At 34.5% G+C, this 18,986-nt stretch overlaps 1 protein-coding gene and 1 long non-coding RNA gene across 2 annotated transcripts in view; both read right to left on the reverse strand.

The window, feature by feature from the left end:
- The window catches only part of LOC145242303 (uncharacterized), a 76,213-nt gene that overhangs the window by 34,959 nt on the left and 22,268 nt on the right, over window positions 1-18,986 (reverse strand). The window lies entirely within an intron of this gene.
- Window positions 1,028-12,701, reverse strand: LOC145242302 (uncharacterized). Its single transcript, XR_013862701.1, has 2 exons — window positions 12,647-12,701; window positions 1,028-4,434 (listed from the first exon to the last, which is right to left on the reverse strand). It is a non-coding gene; the product is annotated as an uncharacterized LOC145242302 (long non-coding RNA).

Here is an 18,986-nt window from a genome sequence, read left to right on the forward strand (position 1 = left end):
AGAAATCTAAACAAAAAAATAAACTCGTTTATGCACTCCATATTGTTAATACACACCAATGAGAAAAATAATTAACAGTTAAGAAGTGAGACAGCCAATGATGAAACTTTGCAACACTAAATTATGGTCAGACTTTATTTTTGTATAAGCAGCATCGCCTGAAGAGGTCCCTAGTTACTTGTAACTGTCTGATTGAAACATGCTCATGAATGTAGCTTATGTGAAATAAATAAAAAGTGTATCTTGCTTTACTTCAGTATCGAACACTCTTGTATGAATCTCATAAATTCCTTGGTTGCAAAACCTCTGGCAAAATATAAACCTAGAATAATACTTATATACATATATATATATATGGCTACAAAATTCCTACAGCTACATACCTAGAAAATGGGGCTATTAAGCCTGGCATAGTGATATGGGACAAGAAGGAGAATATGGCAACCGTAGTTGTAGTAAGCGTTCCTATTAATTCTGGCCTTAACAGAGCAGAGAGAGAGAGAGAGAGAGAGAGAGAGAGAGAGAGAGAGAGAGAGAGAAAATAACAAAATACCAATAACTTATGTACAACATGAAAAGAAACTGGAATCTTAAGAAGGTATCAATCATTCTAGTCATTATAGGAGCAACCAGGCTAATGAAAAAGAATTTCAAAAACTGTCTGGCGGATATACCCGGTGAACCAAGTGCAAAAGAAATACAAACAATAGCACTTAAAGGGACGGTTAGAATCTTAAAAATATCTCTTGGTTGGAGTAACTAAACTAATGGAAGAATGCTTGGCATCCGGTAGAATGCCCCATCCTCAGGAAAAACAAACTGATAAGAAAATTAAAACAGAGAGATACAGTAATATTACAATATATATAAAATTATTTAGTTGATTGTGTTAGATATTTGCCAGTACCATTAAAGTGCTTGTTGTACCGTTTTCACAAAATTGTCAAAACTGAAAAATAGAAGGAATTCAAATTTACTGCAGAACAGTAAAACATTTTGATGGAAAATCTAAATACGAAATAAGATGACGCGCATAACAAAAGCCTTTATTTACCTGATTTTTGTGAAGAGTAATAGAAACTAATTTTGTACTAATCAGAAGATGTTGCTGTTCACTCAATTGCCAGATGTAAATAATGAGATAAATTACCAAAAAAAAAAAAAAAAAAAGAGTTGCTTTTCATTATTTTTTTATGTACCTAGAGCCATGTTGAAACAAAAACATAAGCATACCGAGTCCCCCTCCATAGATGAAAATTTATTTACCATAACTAATACTTTTGCATGATTTTAAAAATAACCAAGGTTGTGGTTATTGAGAAAAGTTCAAACAAATGATTGAATGAACGATTTGAGCGCAATTTTACCCCTAAAAATCCTTGCACCCATGGAGGCAACCAGAGTTATCAAACAAAATCTGTTTCGCCAAAATGTTATTTTCACCTTGATCAACGTTTGTGTAAAATTTCCCAAAAAATCCAAGGTGTGGTTATTACAAAAAGTACAAACAAATGAACAAACCAACAGGAGTGAATTACTAGTTTCAATCTCTCTTTTGTCGGTGGATCAATAATGATTGAGTTCCAGTGGAATTTGCTTGCCGCTATATTACATCTACTGAGAGTAACTATTGACCTTTTGAAGTCAAGTGAAGTATTTGCCTATGAATATTTTGCATGAATACCAGTTAATGACTAATTACTAAAGCTTTATAATGTTTGTGTAAAATATATTATTTAGAATATGGTTGAAGAGAATACAAGAATAACATTTTCTGCATACTTAAACAAACGAATCACAAAAAATATTATTACTTTTTATGGAGTGCCTCCTTGGTCTAATACTTAATTTCTTTCTAATAGTTTCTATCTTCTTGGTGGCTCACTTAACACTTATAGTTGAAGTTGTTTTAATCAGCAGACTTTTATTGATAATTAAGGATGTGAAGCCTAACAATTTTGTTTTTAATTTGTGTTAGAATATTTCACTGGATTTTAAATTCAAGGGGAAATAATCTGAGTTTACATGTGTTGGGTCAAACTGTCGCTTAGTCATATGTTTAAGAAGGATTTTCTAACATTTTCTTTTAAAATCATTTCAGTTAGTTTTAAGAGATCAAGGTGCTCGCACTTGGAATCACTTGATTTCATTATGATTTGAATTTATATGCAAGTGCTCTTTTAAGAATAGATGTTGTTCCTTTTTATGGCTGATATCTGTATTTCATTACAACTTAATACATAAGATTGAAGTATTTCGATTTCTTTTCCTTATCGTTTCTCTTTTCACCTTTTTTTAAGCCAGCATCATTAGGGACTATTTTTTGCAAATTTTTATTAGTCTTTAGAGATGATGGAACTCTCTCCATGAGCTAACACTTGATTTCACTATGAATTGAATTTATATCCACAAGCTCTTTTAAAAAGAAATGGTGTTTCCTTTATAGCTGCGATTTGTATTTACACATTGTATTGGAATTTATTTATGTTGCTCCTCCTGCTTAATGGCGCTTGTCTCTCTTAAGGCTCTGTGGATTGGCTATCAGTAGTCTCCTACCCCCCCTTAGGGGTCACGTGTATTAACCTATAAAAACCTTGGGAGATTTTGCATCAGCCTCTTTTTCGACCCCAGCTAAAGATTGGCACTTCGGTGAGAAGCCCATGACGGCAGTTATTGAAAGCTACCGCACTTCTACTTCACATTATCCATTGAACATTGTCTTCTTCCTGGACATCTATGCAACGAAGCAGAACCGTTAACCATCCACATGAAAAGAACCAGAATTGAGGGATGAGTGCGTCTGTTATCCGAACTCAGATAAGTTCTAGCAAACCATGTTTTTGCAAACCTTAATCATCTTCATCATTCTGTGCAGTTGTCAGTTTTCCTCTTACATTATATATTATTTTTGCTCACCTAGTAAAACAGCTTTAATATCAATTGCTTGGTTGTGTTCCCTTCTTGCAAACAGTCACCACATTTCTGATAAGAACTTATCTACTGAGTCTTTGTTGCATTCTCACGTGTAAGAATTGAACTTTATTTCAGAGATAAATTAATCCCAACAATTGGTCTTCAAGGTATTGTTTTTAAGTATTTCTTAAGATTTCTTTTTAATTAGGATAGTTTTTCTTTCACAATGTATTTCTTTCAGAGATCACGTCATTTGAAAATTATGGTTTATATTTTATCTCTTCCCCAACTGTGTTTCTGCATATGTACTGTTAAGTTAGATTTTACTGTAAATGATGAGCCACACACTTTACAAGAATAAGGTTTTTCTCCCTTGTGTATTCGCATATGGATCTTTAGATGCGGTTTCTGTGTAAAAGAAGAGCCACACACTTCACATAAATGAGGTTTCTCTCCCGTGTGAGTTCGTATGTGTGTTTTTAAGGCAGACTTTGTTGTGAAAGATAAGCCACAAATTTCACAAGAATAAGGTTTCTCCCCCGTGTGTATTCGCATGTGTACAATTAAAGACGATTTCACTACAAAAGATGCACCACACACTTCACAAGAATAAGGTTTATCGCCAGTGTGACTTTGCATATGTATCTTTAGATGTGGTTTCTGTGAAAATGCTGAGCCACACACTTTACAAGAATAAGGTTTTTCTCCTGTGTGTATTCGGATATGAATTTGTAGGGCAGAGTTTGAAGTGAAAGTTGAACTACAGACGTCACAAGAATGCAGTTTCTCTCCAGTGTGTTGTTTTATATGCACCCTTAAATGAGCTTTGGTTTTAAATGTCGCATTGCACTCTTTGCAAGAATAAGGTTTATCTCCGACATGTATTTGCATATGAATGTCTAAATGAGTTTTTGTAATGCATAACAAGTCACACACTTGACAGTTATAAGGTTTTTCGCCAGTGTGCGTTTGTATATGTCTCTTCAAATGAGTTTTTGTTTTAAATGATGAGCTGCACAATTCACAAGAATAAGGTTTCTCTCCAGTGTGTATCCTCATATGTATCTCAAGATGAGATTTTGCAATACATGATAAGCCACAAACTTGACAATTATAAGGCTTCTCTTCAATTTGTTTTTCCATTTTTTCTTTTACATTCGATTTTGCTATTGTTGTGGTTCGCCCTTTTTTTTCTCTTTTTGCAAATACTAGAATGGACTCGATCACCATCCATATATACTGGAACTCTTAACGATCCCAGGAAGGGCTCTAGTTGCGGAGTTAACCTCACATGCTCAGTGGAATGCAAAACACGCTTTTCATTCTGTAACCGTTTGTCTTTTATTAATAATACTCATGCTCAGACAATAATGCCTTCCCAGTCCAACAGCAATTAGCCAGTGTACCCATAACACTTGACACAGAGGATTCGAAAACTCACAAACGGAATTTGATAGACCAGTGTTGTCATAACACTGGCAGTACAAGGATTCGAAGAATTTTTTCTTTCCATGCAGTAACCTAAAAGGTAAAAATAACACCTCTGTTAATTGACTTAAAAAAATAATCAAACGGGTAAAACCCAATTCCCAGAACAAAAATCAGAACCTGCTAAGTATGAGACAAAAAACTGTAAATAAAATCTTTTTACAAAAAAAACAAAAAAAAATTGTGTCAGTCCATCCTATCAGAAAAGTGCATTTCAAAAGCTCTAAAAGAACAAAAATAAGGTTAAATTCTTAATCTTCTTATTGTGTTGGGTGTTAACAAAAAAATTTGTTGCTGTTGTTCTCTCCACGTGACGAAAAAGAAAATAAATCTTTACTTTATTGTTTTTTCCCCTGGAAAAAATATACATATTTTTTTTACTGTTAATTATTCTCTTTGTTTGACTTTTTTATGCTAAAGAAATTGAATAGCTCTGCTTCCATTTTCTTCCCAAAAAAGAAAATTTAGACGTCTTAAAATTGTCAAGTGCAACAAACATTTTATTTTCTTGACTGTTTCAAACAATGTGGTAATAATCATTATTTTCCGCCCGGTATTTGCAAAAAGAGAAAAAAGGAGCAAACTACAAAATTCTCTTTTCTTACAAACGAGAAAAGAAAAGACGAAATCTGTACTTTTTTCTCTGAACTAACCATCCAGACAAGGTGGAGGAGCTAAGGTCAGCTTTGATTCAGTTAAGGAAATTGCAAATTGAACAAAAAAATAGAAAATTCTAAAAAAAAAAAACAAGATGCAAAAAAACTTGTAGGAGAAATGGGAAGAAAAACAGGAAATGATGGTACACCATCAACAAAAGCTAAAGAAATAACAAGTTGAATTACAGAAAGAATGATTCGAGCAACTAATGTAACATCAAAGACAATCAATGGAACATCCAAAATAATTGTCCGAGTGCCAACAACAGACAGAGGAACTACTGACACAAATTTTAAAAAGTAACATGCGTGTGAAAAATGATTAAGATTTTTCTCACAATATATGATTTGCAACAGATAATTTCAAATACAAAGAGGATGCAAAATCATTTGCAGCTTATTTCAGGAGATATGAAGACATTTTCAATATCGACTGCAGTAACTGGTCTAACCAGAAGAAGACCAACTACTACTATGTAAGCTTGAAACGACAAAACAGAACAAATTCAGTGACTTCATCTTGCCATAGAAAACCACAGTTATTGTTCAACGAGACGGTAAATCCGCTAACAAAACTATTCTCCCCCAGAAATCGCTTTTCCATAAGAAATGGAAATGCTTGAACGTGACCAAAGATAATAATGACAACATTGCCACATACGCAGCAGTAAACAAACATTGCAATGATTTCAGGTTGTAGAAATTAATGGCAGACAATTTTAAATGACTTGTTTTTGTGCAAGTTTTCACCTCTTGAAAAGATGCGGAAATTAGGCGCCAAGTTCTAATGAAGCTAGAAAACAAACTTGACACTGAAATATCAAAGCAAGCATCACAAATATATAAAAAAAATAACCAAATAGAAACTACCGACTTACCATACACACAAAATTACCCCCGAAAGTCCAAAAAACCAAAAACACAGAGCCCTTGTTTCAGATGTGGTGGTAAACATTGGGTCAAGGATTGCTCATACTTAACAAGAAAATGTCTTATATGTAATTGAATGGGACATAAAAGCTTTCACCGCAGGAAAAATCAGAACAAAAGTCGAGTGTGTCAAAGCATAACCTGAGACGCCTTACAAGAAAACCTACGGAAATACGTAATGGTCAAAATTCTTGTCATGAATATTAAATTTCAGTTGGACATTGGATCGGATCTTACAATACTAAACTTCAAAACGTGGATGAAATTACAAAAACCTACTATGCTAAGAGCCCATAGAATGGCCGAAGCTGTCAATGGCACTAAAATTAATTTTTAGGGGGAATTAATGACCAACTCCACCTTGTTGAGAAAAACTAAAAAGCTCAAAATATGTGTATTAAGAAATAGTTAAAACCAGAAGCCTGTTCAAAAGAAACTAAGAAACTAATACCGAGCTTTAAGGAAAAAATTCCAGATGTATTCACTCCTGGTCTTAGGAGATGTACAAAAATGGCCACAGATTTTAAGCTGAAACTGGGCACAAACCAGTATTTAAAAAAAAACATAACGTCCCTTTTCCATCCCTGAACAAGATAAATCAGAAACTGGACAGATTGAAAAACACTGGTATACTGTATAAAATTGAATACAGCGAGAGGGCTGCACCAGCAGTTTACGTAAAAAAGAGGTCCAGGGAAATCTGCGTTTGCACCAACTTCTCGACTGGATTCAATGGTTGTGAGAAGACTTCCACTATCCATTACCCAGCCTGGAGGAATTGCTCACAGAATTAAATGGCAGCAAGTTTTTTTCTAAGATCGACCTGAGCGATGCTTATTTACAAATTGCTGTAAACGACGAAGGTGTTATCCTCCTCTGTATTAAAACCCATCGAGGTTTGTACAGATATGAAAAGCTCACATTCAGGGTCAAGGTAGCATCTGCTATATTGCAGCAGGTCATAGATACCATGCCAGGTGACCTTGACACTGTTATCGCATATTTAGATGACATCATCATAGCAAGCAGAAAAGAAACACACAAACCATATCAAACAAATATTCAGTTGAACACAAAATTATGGGTTTATAGTCAAAGAAGACTAGTATGAATTCTTTTTACAAAAAAATCAAGTACCTAGGATATATCATTGATAAAGATGACAGACGCCCAGATCCGGACAGAGCGACAGCTATTAGAAAGATACCAGCACCGAAAAACATAGCACAATTACAAAGCTTTTTAGGTTTGGCAAATTATTACCAAGGGTTTATCCACAACGTATACAAATTGTGTACACCACTTAACCAATTATTAACCTTAGGAATGAACATTGGATTATCAGACATAATTTCAATAATAAAAAATCCTTACCTCAAAACTGCTCCTAACTCATTTTAACCCAGATTTGGATATTACAGTGGCTAGCAATGCAAGCCAGTATGGCATTGGTGCATACATGCTACATAGGATGCCGGATGGCTCAAAACATCTAATCGTTTTTGCATCCCGGACTCTGCTTCTAGCGGAGAAAATTATTCTTACATCGAAATAAGGACACAACATCATTTCCAGTTTTGAAATTCCATCGTTTCCTGTATGGACTTCCCATATTCACAGCAAACCAGCTATTAAGATGGGGAAGGATTCTTCTAAATTACGATTATACACTAGAATTTCTCTTCTCAAAATAACTTGCACACACGGGCAGTCCGTTGAGACTAATCCCTGCCCAAATAGAACCTCTCTAAGACTAGAAAATCGAGGCACTACATATTAATAGCAAATTGAAAACCATGATTAATAATATTATCTGCAAACTGCCGATAACACTCTAAGAAATTAAGACCACAAAGCAGAAGTTAATACTGGGGGATACCATTTCAAATATTTTTTTCTGTTTGCAATGAAGTGTTGCTGTACAAAAGGTTGTCATCCTCAAAACCGATCAAACAAGGATACTCAAGGATTTTCACACAAATCAGATGAAAAGCTATATGAGGTTTTATCTACTCGCCATCTATGAACCAAGACATTAAAAACATGGTGAAAATGTGCAAAAGTCATGCTTTAGCTGCCAAAACACCCCCTATAATGCATAAACGCTGGCCTAAAGCTAAACAAACGTTGTCCAGGATCCACATTGACTTCGTGGGACCAGTAGAGGACTTCTACTACCTGATAGTTGTAGACAGCTACTCAAAATGGCCAGAGATCCTAAGATGCAGAAAACCAACAACAGCAACACTACAAATTTTTTATTAGAGTTGTTTGCTCGTTTTAGGGTCATGGACTGTCTGCTCAGCAACAACACTACCCAGTTAACCTCGGCAGAGTTCAGAGAATTCTGCAAATCATATCAAGTCAAGCATATCACGACCCCTCAGTATCATCGCTGGAGCAACGAATATGCCGAATGCTTCGTCAACATGCTAAAAAGGGCGTTAAAGAAGGCATATGGCACACAAAGGGAAAAGGTTCTTCAAGAATTTCTCCAATTCTATAGAATCACGAAAAATCCCAACATACCAGATGCCGGATCCCCAGTGGATATTATGTTTGGGCAAAAAATCAAATAAGTTTTTGATAAACTGCTGCCTAAACACGCAATGCAATGCAGAACCTCTACCATGCCAACAAAATGATTTAATCTCGGTGATAAAGTCTATTTTAAGCATTTCAAGAACAATGTTTCCTTTTGGGCACAGGGCACAATCTCATAAAGAATGGGCAATGTCACATACATCATTCAAGGCCCAAAATTCGAACATAAAAGCCACCTGAACCAAATAAGGAAACAAACCCCGAGGATCAAGCAGAACCACCACAGGAAGGTGTAGAGGCAATCGAGACAGTATATGGTGCTTTTGACATAGAACCTCCACAAATCATGCCAGAACAAAGATGCTCTGGCAGAAAGAGAAAGTGCACAAACCCCATGCTGGTCTATCCCAAAAAGAAAAAAATAGATTTCACACCTGGAGAAATCAGCTTGGGAGGGGAGTGTTGTGGGGGAACCATCATCAACTCTTAACGATCCCAGAAAAGGGTTTAAGTTCTGGAGTTAATCTCACGTGCTCGGTAGAATTCAAGGTTTACAGATGCTTTGAAGGTATTTATAGTATGCTGGGTACACGTAAAACATACCAAGAATATTTGAAACAAGGCTTGCTTCTTCCAAAGAAGAAGATGCTGCCAATTTTTTTTCAAATCCGCTAGGAAACAGTGAACTTTTTAGATTAAATACAGAGCAATAAATACTATACTTGAAAACCAAAACTTATGAGCCAGATATAAAATTAACTTTTATTGGATACTGTAGTATTCGTTTCTTGTACATATTTATTTTTTCCTATAGTTGTTTGTTGGCTTCTCTGCTAAATTACCATAATTTGTTTACTATTTGTTGTTTTTTGCTTGTTTTTCACTTCTTTTCCTCTTGTCAACTATAGTGTACAATCAACAAAATAACAGTTTGGAGTCTTTTTAAGTGCAGGTTAACTAATGCTGACAAAGGGAGATAGCTTATCTTGATATTATACCACCAAAGTATTTTCGATTATTTTTTTTACTTTTTTATCAAAATAAGGTGCAAGCCCCCCCCCCCACCATAATAAAATCTGTATGGTGTCCATACGCGTGACGGAAAGAAAAAATATCGAATTTTATAGCAAAATAATCAATGATTTTGGCGTTTGTGCATTAGTGCAAAGTCACAACCTGTTTGGTTTTCAGTTGGGACATTTGAAGAGTGCATACCAGAGGCAGACAAATTCAATTTCAGAACCAAATCGAAAATCTTTTAATAAATGTTTTTTTTTAATAGTTTAAAGAAAATTTTAAGAGCACAAAATGCAGTTTGTGTTTTTTTACACTAATTAGAGATTTTTACTTATTTTCCTAACAAAGCCAAAATTCTGAAATTTTCAAATGCGTCATTTTGTTGAGAAAATGTATTGAATTAAAATAAATACAAGAAAATTATAACACAAGTAGAATTCTCTACCCCTGATGTATGTTTGTCTGTTCTCGGTATGCATTCTCCCCATGTCTCAATTGAAAAATAAAAAAGTTGTACGTTCACATTAGTTCACAAGTGCCATGATTTTTGCAGAACAAATAATTTGAGCTTTTGCGAGATTTTAGAAAGCCACTCTTAACATGACATGAGGAGGCACTAAAAAAAAATCCTTGAACAATTTATGTAATTTTTGGTCTACAATATTTTCTTTCGTCATGAGTACATATATCATAAATGTTTTTCTTTATTTTTTATTTTTCAGGGGAGGGGGTATAGACAAGCGCTTTTTATGGGTTCTTGTCATATTATTAGAAAAATCTGTATGATGTATGTACCCATGACTAAACAAAAATATCATATCCCAAAAATTTACGTAAATTAATCAAATAGTTTTATTTTTTAAATAAGAAAATCAATATGTGTCTGAGCAGTGAGGTTATTGCCGTTACTTTGAAATAAAAATTCCACATAAGTAAAAGGGAGATAATTCAACGACAATTTATGCTTAATAGATTTATGTTGTAATGCCTACGAATTCCAATTAATTATTTAAAAATGGTTTTCTTTAGGAAAATAAACCTACTTGAAAAATCTATGTGATTTTTTAGATGATATTTTCATTCCGTCACATTATGTTTCTTTATTTTTGTCTTTTAATAAAATTTGGGATTCTGGACAAGAACCATTTACTTAATTGTCTAGCTGAAAATAATAATATATCAAAAAATTACGAAAATGTATCGAGTAGAACAATTGCTATTGTGTTTTTAGTAAAAAAAAAAAAAAGAAGTCCATCGCGAGGTGTATCAGAATCGGCCATTAAAAATGCCGTATATGAACTTGAATAAATCAACTTACTATCTTTCGAAGCTTATAACTACTTGAAAAATGTAATTCAAACACTGACTTTTTTTTCAATTAAAGAGGCAAGAAAATTTTTTAAGAAAATAACAAGTTAAATAACAAATTATGCAATATTTGTCTTTTTTTAAACAAAATTTTACTTAGTTCGATTATAAAAAATATATATAAATTCCAAAAATCACTTACCTATAAAAAAGTTCTATTCAATGGGTACTTCCATTGTTCATTGATAAGAATTTATCCATATTTATACTTATATTCTATGTCCTTTTTAAATGAAATACTTTTTTAAACAAGGATTAAAAAAAAACGCAAACTCAAATTTATTGACTGTTCAAATAAAGAGAGAAAAAACTCTGATTTTTTTGCAATTATCTTACGGTGACTTATAAACGCCATAATTAATGTCTCTTTTTATTGCGTGCTGTTAACCAAAATTAGAATTTTGGTGCCTCCGTAGCTGAAAAAAACACACATTCACTTATAAGTTTTTGCTGTTGAACAAATAATTCAGTCGACCGATTTTTTTTTTTAATTCTCTTAATGAAATACACGAGTTTTTGATTATTATATCTTATTTCTACTTTATCGAGTGATTTTTTTTTTAATATCTAAAAAAATAAAACATTGAATGAAATAGAAAAAATTGCCGTCAACGTCCGGTATTTACTTGACGATGTAAGCATAACATGAACTTTCATTAAAAAAAGAAAAAAAATTAACGTGGTTTTTAAAAAAAGAGGTTTTACACTTTGGACTTTACAGGTAAATTTCCAAAAAAACATTTCTTTTTTTTTTGTTTTAAATTAGAATATTTTATTTATTGATCTTTTATCTTCAATTTGTGATATATAAAATTTTGGTGCGTAAATTAATTATTTAAATTTTAATAGACATTTCAAAATGGGGGGGGGCGGATGAAAAAAAAAAACGTTTGTCTAAAATATTATATTCGGTTTATTGTAAAGAGCACAAAATTTCACATTGATCCTGAAAATATCATAAAAATTTAACCAATAGAAAAATTTTGATAGATTTTTAAAGTTTAAAAATTGAAAAATAAATTCACTCGTAAAATTCAATTGATTTCATACGTAAAAAAAATGGCTGGTTGAACGCACACCAGCACTTTGTAAACACTGTTTTTTAAAAACTGAAAAATATTTCTATTATTTTTTAAACAACTTTAATTGTTTATTTTGGAAGTATATTCCATAAAGAAAATAAACAACCCACTTTAAAAAGAGAAATTACGAGCGTTTTATATTTTATTCACAGTTAGGGCTGTCAAAAATTAGTTAGGGGTGTCAAAAATTCCCCCAAAATTCTGATATACGTAGTCCATCAAGGCTAAAAATGTTGGTCGCCATGAAAATGTAACTTCAAATTTGCGTTCTGAGTTATGTCCCCTGGGTATGAACTTTTCGTCGTCTATTTAATAACATGCAAGAAAAATATAATTTTACCCAGTTTTCCGTAAAAATTACTTTTAAGTAAAATAACTTTCTACTCGATGAATTTTCTTAATTTAAGGCATATATTGCTATTTTCGACATGACAATTAAGTACGTAATATTATTTTGCTTAAAACAACGTAAAAAAATCGATCTGTCGACTCCATCTTAACAAGCACACCAATATTTTACGATTTTTTAAGAGAAACATTTTCATACTAAACAAAGGTCACATATCTTTTAACATTTACGAATGAATCGATAAATGAAAAATGAACTTCGATAAGATATAAAAGTAATAGCATTTAACGAATTCTTACTTGTTTTCAGAAATCTACGTGTGGTATGGCTTAGGTAGAGTTAACTGACCTCTCCAATTTGGTAAGACAAAATAATTGCATACACGGTGTTTCGTAATATTTTATCCTACTTATATTTGGGTATTTTTTAATACAATGTTTAGTCATTTTACGCTTTAACATTGCGGTTTAAATCAATTACTGACTCATAAAAAAATATGTCACTCATATATAAAAAAAAGCAAACCATAAATACAACGATGTTTGATACCTGAATTTAAATAGTAAGTAGAAAATCGAAATCAGATACATAATATAACCAACATTATAAAAGAAATTTCGAATATTAAAGTACACCAGAACATGGCGGGTCCCAATTAACCCACTTGTTCCTTTTTCTACTGTGTGTTTGGTTTACCTGCCGGTTGTTCGACCAATTTATTTCTCAATGCATATGTAAATGACCGGAATAAATCTGTGGCAGAGACATTTCATAGCCATCACCGTTTTCAACACGCACGCGTTTGAAGTACACATAAAGACACAACGTTGTAATTTGCCCATTGGCACACATGTGATAAAGCACTATGTTACGCTTCGCAGGCAGTAATACAACAAATAGTCCAGAACGTTCTAGAACTCGCCTATATAAACTTTTGTGCGTGGAAATCAAATCAGTTTGGGATGCAGTTTTAGGAGAATCTTGTGAGACCAAGGAATGACAATGAATTATCACCTACACCATTTTGCCTTCACTTACGATATACTCTAAACAGATACAAACGTCCATGATGCACCTTGCGAATACATGTGGCAAATTTCTTTTGAAATTACGCAATTCATCAAACTGAGGCAACCATGCAACTCAAAAATTAATGATGTCACTTTTCTTTCAGACTGCCAAACCTCGTCTAGGAGGAGAGTGATGTAGCGACCACTATATATAGCCGGAACTAATCTGCAGCAGAGACATTTCATAGCGATCATGTTTTCAACATGCACACGTTTGAAGTACGCATAAAGACACAACGTCGTAATTTGCTCGTCCGCACACGTGATAAAAAGATTACATTACACTTCATGTGTAGTCATACAACAAATAGTTCAGAAAGTTCTAGAACTCTTCTATATAAGCTTTTACACATGTAAATCAAATCAGTCTGGGATTCAGTTTTTGGAGTAATACCATCGTTGTCGACTCTGTCTTATGAGACGTAAAAACACCAACATGACTTTGTGCGCGTTATACATCCAAATTCTCTGCATGGGAAGTACCATATCAAAAGAGAATTAATTCTTTTCAATAAATTATTTCAAACTGTTGTTTCCATATGTAATGGCCACACACAGGTTTTAATGACCTCCAGAAAATAACCACGTGTGTTCCCTCTTGCCATGAAAATCAGTAATTATACCTTTTTGCCTTTTCTAAACTATGAAAACTTGGAGGATCTAAAAAACCTATGCTGACTCGTCTAACTAAGAACCGATCAATATTACTAGAAAGTTGCATCAAATCGGAACCGCGGCTTCATGTCCAAGTCCATACTATACCCCAAGGCATTTTCATTCCGGTACTTATTGACAAGATCAAACTTATCAATAAAATCCCAAAATGATTTAAAATCCTGATTTCGATTAGATACCCTTGAAACATTACCACTGCAATCTAAGTCGGAATCCAGGACCGCGATCCAGTCTCCCACTAGAATTAACCACCGAGATGAATTCATGAAAGGCTTGAATCCTCAATAAGTCGAAATTCCACATCTTTTATGGTAACATCTAGAATGCACAGTCTACCCTCAGGATCCACAAATACTGGGTCAGATGACGCATTCAAAGTTTGTTTAACTAGCCAAGAGACCCCCCTTGAATAGATATCAAAATATGCTGAGTAGAGCTGAAAGTCTCTCTCCAACATACTGTGATAATCCGATGGAATAAAGTGATTTTTTTGTAGACAACAAATATCCACCCCGAGATGTTGAAGGTTGCGTGCAACTTGAATTTTACAAGAGGTAACCCTCAATCCATGGGCAGTCAAGCTTGCTAATCTAAGTGCCATTGTGATAGTTGGGTAGCTGAAACGAACATGTTAGGAGTCAGGATGTCAATGACATGTCTCATGGAATACTCAGTCATGGCAGTGTTAATAAGGCCGACATCCAAAGGGAAAATTATGTCTAATGAACACTTGTTGCAAAACCTTGACGTTGAAATAATTTGAATTATTGTTTCTTAAACATGTTAATAAATATTGTTATTTTATTCCAGTACAGCGATCTCAAGTTCTTTGGTGTATGTTGTTATTTTTTCCGAATTTATTCATGCCTTTTAAATTTATGTGGATGTGGATGTGACGCAGCAGGACCCTTCTGCAAGTTGGAGATCCCATTAAATTTATCTTTAATGGTCCCACCACTTTCGACTTATAGATATCCCTGCACCTTCAACCGTGATATAACTAATATCGACGGATTCCGACTACAAATTGGTGAATACTGACTCACAAGCCGCAGTCCTATATTTGGTGACTACCAGTTTAAATAAACCCCAAGGTTGTTGAGAATTCTATGGTTCTACTACATGGTGCCATAGCAGCATATTGTAGCAACCGCTATGCCCAGCTGGAATAAATCCCTGCAGGAACATTTCATAGTGATCACTGCTTCAACGCCTATGCTTATAAAGAATGCGTAGGTACACGACGCCGTGATGCGACCACCGCACACATAAAAGAACAGGAACTATCTTATGCTCCCTTGCATAGAAATACTAGAACGTTCTAGAAGGCCTTTATACAAAGATTTGCTCACCAAAAATCAAATCAGTTTTTCCCTCCAAAATCTCAACAACAGCACATGCTCGAAAAGACTCCGCCTATTTAGACGTAAAACATTAAAATGCCACAAAATCAAACCGTTTTTTTTTGTTCAATACTCATCATGGAAAGTTATCGCATATAACGAGGACTCAAATCTTTTTAAACAATTTTATTTCGAACTACTGTTCTTCTGATATGGACCTCCCCCCCCACACACACGCATTCGCTTATATGTTTTATGGACTGTTTTTCTCAAAAATAACCACATGGACGTAAAACCTGTGTGCTGCACACGTGTCATACAAACATCAGTAATTTCAAGCCTCGTGCTATTCTCATGTAAGGATGTGGGTTGGTGAAACCTTTCTATTAATCTTGTTAAATTTACCTTTAATGGTCCCGTGGGTACACTCCTACTTTCGACTTCATTAAAGTTGTTACACACGCAACCTTGGCCCTATAAATTGATAAATCCCCATTATAAATTGGTTTGCCTACCAAACCACATTCCTACAAATGAGTTACTCACCCGTGAGTCTATCCTACAAGTGGAGACCCTTATGTAACTTCGGAATCTGATGAACACTCCAACAGAATACAGATCGCATATTTTAGATAACATCACTAATAAATTCATCATGCAACATCGGCGCTTCCTACAACCTACTTATCGTTCTCATAAAATTTCTCATTATGGGTTCTATAAAAGTTAAGTAAGAAAACAATGTTACAAAAAAGAAACATCAGATTCTGAAAGGAAGAAAAGAAAAAAACTAATCTTTTTTTTCCAGTCATTTAATACAATGTTAGTGAATCAGTGATGCGCAAACAGACATCCTTACAAACTAGCAACACTGGTCTTAACAAAGTAGCCTTTCATGCCAATAATCACTCAAAAATCGAAAATTAAACAAAACATGTCTTCCCTATTAATTGGACACCGATTACAGTAAAAATAGCACCACAGATGGTCCTCCTACGGATCAGTGGTACCGCAGGCAGCACGTTGGATAATTTACCCCCCACCCCACCAAACGGGACTTTTCCTATATTGATGCTAGTGGTGATTATTAACGCCTATTTAACGCTAAATCTCCCATGAAACGTGCAATACAATGGAGACAGATGCTCTCACATTAACCACAGCCATATTTTTGGCACATCCGGAATTTAATAACGTCACCCCTCCTCTCCCCGGGCTAACTACGCTGGACACCCTCAGAATGAGCTTATAACAAGCACCTCAGATTCTTAGCAATCCCAGTACATTTTCTGCACATGCATATTGATTCAAGCCATCAATAACACCAGTACAGATTCACTAGTACTTGGCAGCGCAGACTCACTTGCACTCTTCACTTTTAACCGTGCAGACTCACTTGCACTTAAACCACAGAAATGGCAAGGAATTATGTAACCTACAGCATTCTGCCTAGTTACCGCTCAGCTCCTCGGTATACTCCAAACAGACACGAACGTCCATGATGCATCTTGCAACCAGGCGGCTCATTTCCTTTGAAATTGCATCATTTATCTAACCAGGCAACCGTGCAACACACATATTGGTGACGTCATTTTTCTTTTGACTGCCATTAACCAAGATATACTCTCCGATATAAATCTGATGATACCGTGCTACCTAGTGCTAAAACTTCCATCAAATCCGACAGATGCATAAAGCGTTCACTCCATTCAGTGAAATACTTGCAGTATTTGTATTCTGTCTCCTTAGATCGACTTCTCGTCTAGGAGGAGAGACTTGTAGCGACCGCTATGCTCGGCCAGAATAAATCCCCAGCAGGAACATTTCATAGCGATCACTGCATATGAAGAATGCATAGGAACATGATGTGATGCGACCACTACTGCACAAATAAAAGAAAATGAACTATGTTACGCTCCCTCGTGTAAAAATGCAGTCTGGAACGTTCAAGAAAATGTATAAATATTTGCCTGCCGAAAATCAAATCAGTTTTTGTTAAAATGTTTTTGACAAATAATGAGGGTATGACACCAATGATTTTGACGATCGTTTTTATAACCACAAGTTATAATAATCAATCAATCAGAAGCTTTACAAATTATTATAAAAAATGTCGAATTTTGGATTCAATCAGTTCACCGGCAGCCTCTGTCTCAAGATCGGGACTGCATTGATTCTTCGCTGCCGTCTTTATTACAAGGAACACTCAAGATCGGGACTGCATTGATTGCTTGCCGCCATCTTTGTTACTAAGAATTACTCAATACTCAAAATTGTGACTGCATTGATTCTTTGCCAATTTGATTTACTGCCGCCATCTTTGTTCAACATAATGTCCCAACACCTAACAGTTTTTCCCTCCAAATTCTCAACAACAGCACATACTTGAGGAAACTCCATCTGTTTAGATGTAAAACGGCATTGCCAAGAATACCGCAAATATCAAACCAGTTTTTATCTTCAATACCCATCTTGGAAAGTTACCATATATAACGAGGACTCAAATCCTCTTTTTAAACAATTTTATTTCTTATGATATGAACACACACACGTTATATGATTTATGGATTGTTTTTCTCAAAAATAGCCGCATGTGCTGCATACTTATCATAAAAAATCAGTAATTTCAAGACTTTTGCTATTCTCACAAAATCGTCACTAATCCTTCCTTATGAACATTCAACACAAGGAAACACTTACGTTGAGAAAAATTAAACTAATATTCCTAACACGTAAATAAATGTTGTTTTTTTTCTTTGTCGAGTGTTGTTATTTTCCGGATTAAATTTTATTTCTTTATGTATGCATATGGATTAGTGAAACCTTTCTATCAATCGGTGGGTGATCCCATTAAATTTACCTTTAATGATCCCGCGGATACACTTCTACTTTCGACTTTGATAAAGTTATGACACACGCAACGACGATTCTAAAAATTGATAAATCCCGAGTCTAAATTAGTTATCCTACCAAAAACCACATTCCAACGAATTGGTGACTCCACCGTGAGTCAATCCTACATCATAGACTCATTTAACCCATGTTTATAGAAATAGGACATATGGTGCTTGTGTACCTCGGTGATCTTTGAAAGTAAGGCATTTCAGGTAAAACATTATTACGTACTTATGTGTGATGTTGAAATTAGTAAAAATTCAGAATTCTTTCAACAACAGCTGTTGCAACTACTTCTGGTACCAACCCTTCCAGCCGTCCATACACTGCATCTTTTAATGTTGTAAAATGCCCCGGCTCGAAGGTATCAGCAAGAAAATAGAACAGAAAACGGATAAGAGCATGCCCTGCCTCATTTTTATTTACATTTTATATATATATATATATATATATATATATATATATATATATATATATATATATATATATATATATATATCGTTTCAGGGGTAGGTACATCCTCCGCATTCTAGGTAGAATGCATTATCCTCTTTTCTTTTAGTATAAATGTTACTTCATTATGAAGTCTTTGAGTTTGGCTGAGGGCAGTCTCTTCCGTGATGCATTTCATTTTAGAAGTTGCTCAGCCATTGGAG

The sequence above is a fragment of the Euprymna scolopes genome, chromosome 21 (genome assembly GCF_053919585.1).
Source record: "Euprymna scolopes isolate OS-2025 chromosome 21, ASM5391958v1, whole genome shotgun sequence".
Classification (NCBI taxonomy): Eukaryota; Metazoa; Mollusca; class Cephalopoda; order Sepiida; family Sepiolidae; genus Euprymna; species Euprymna scolopes.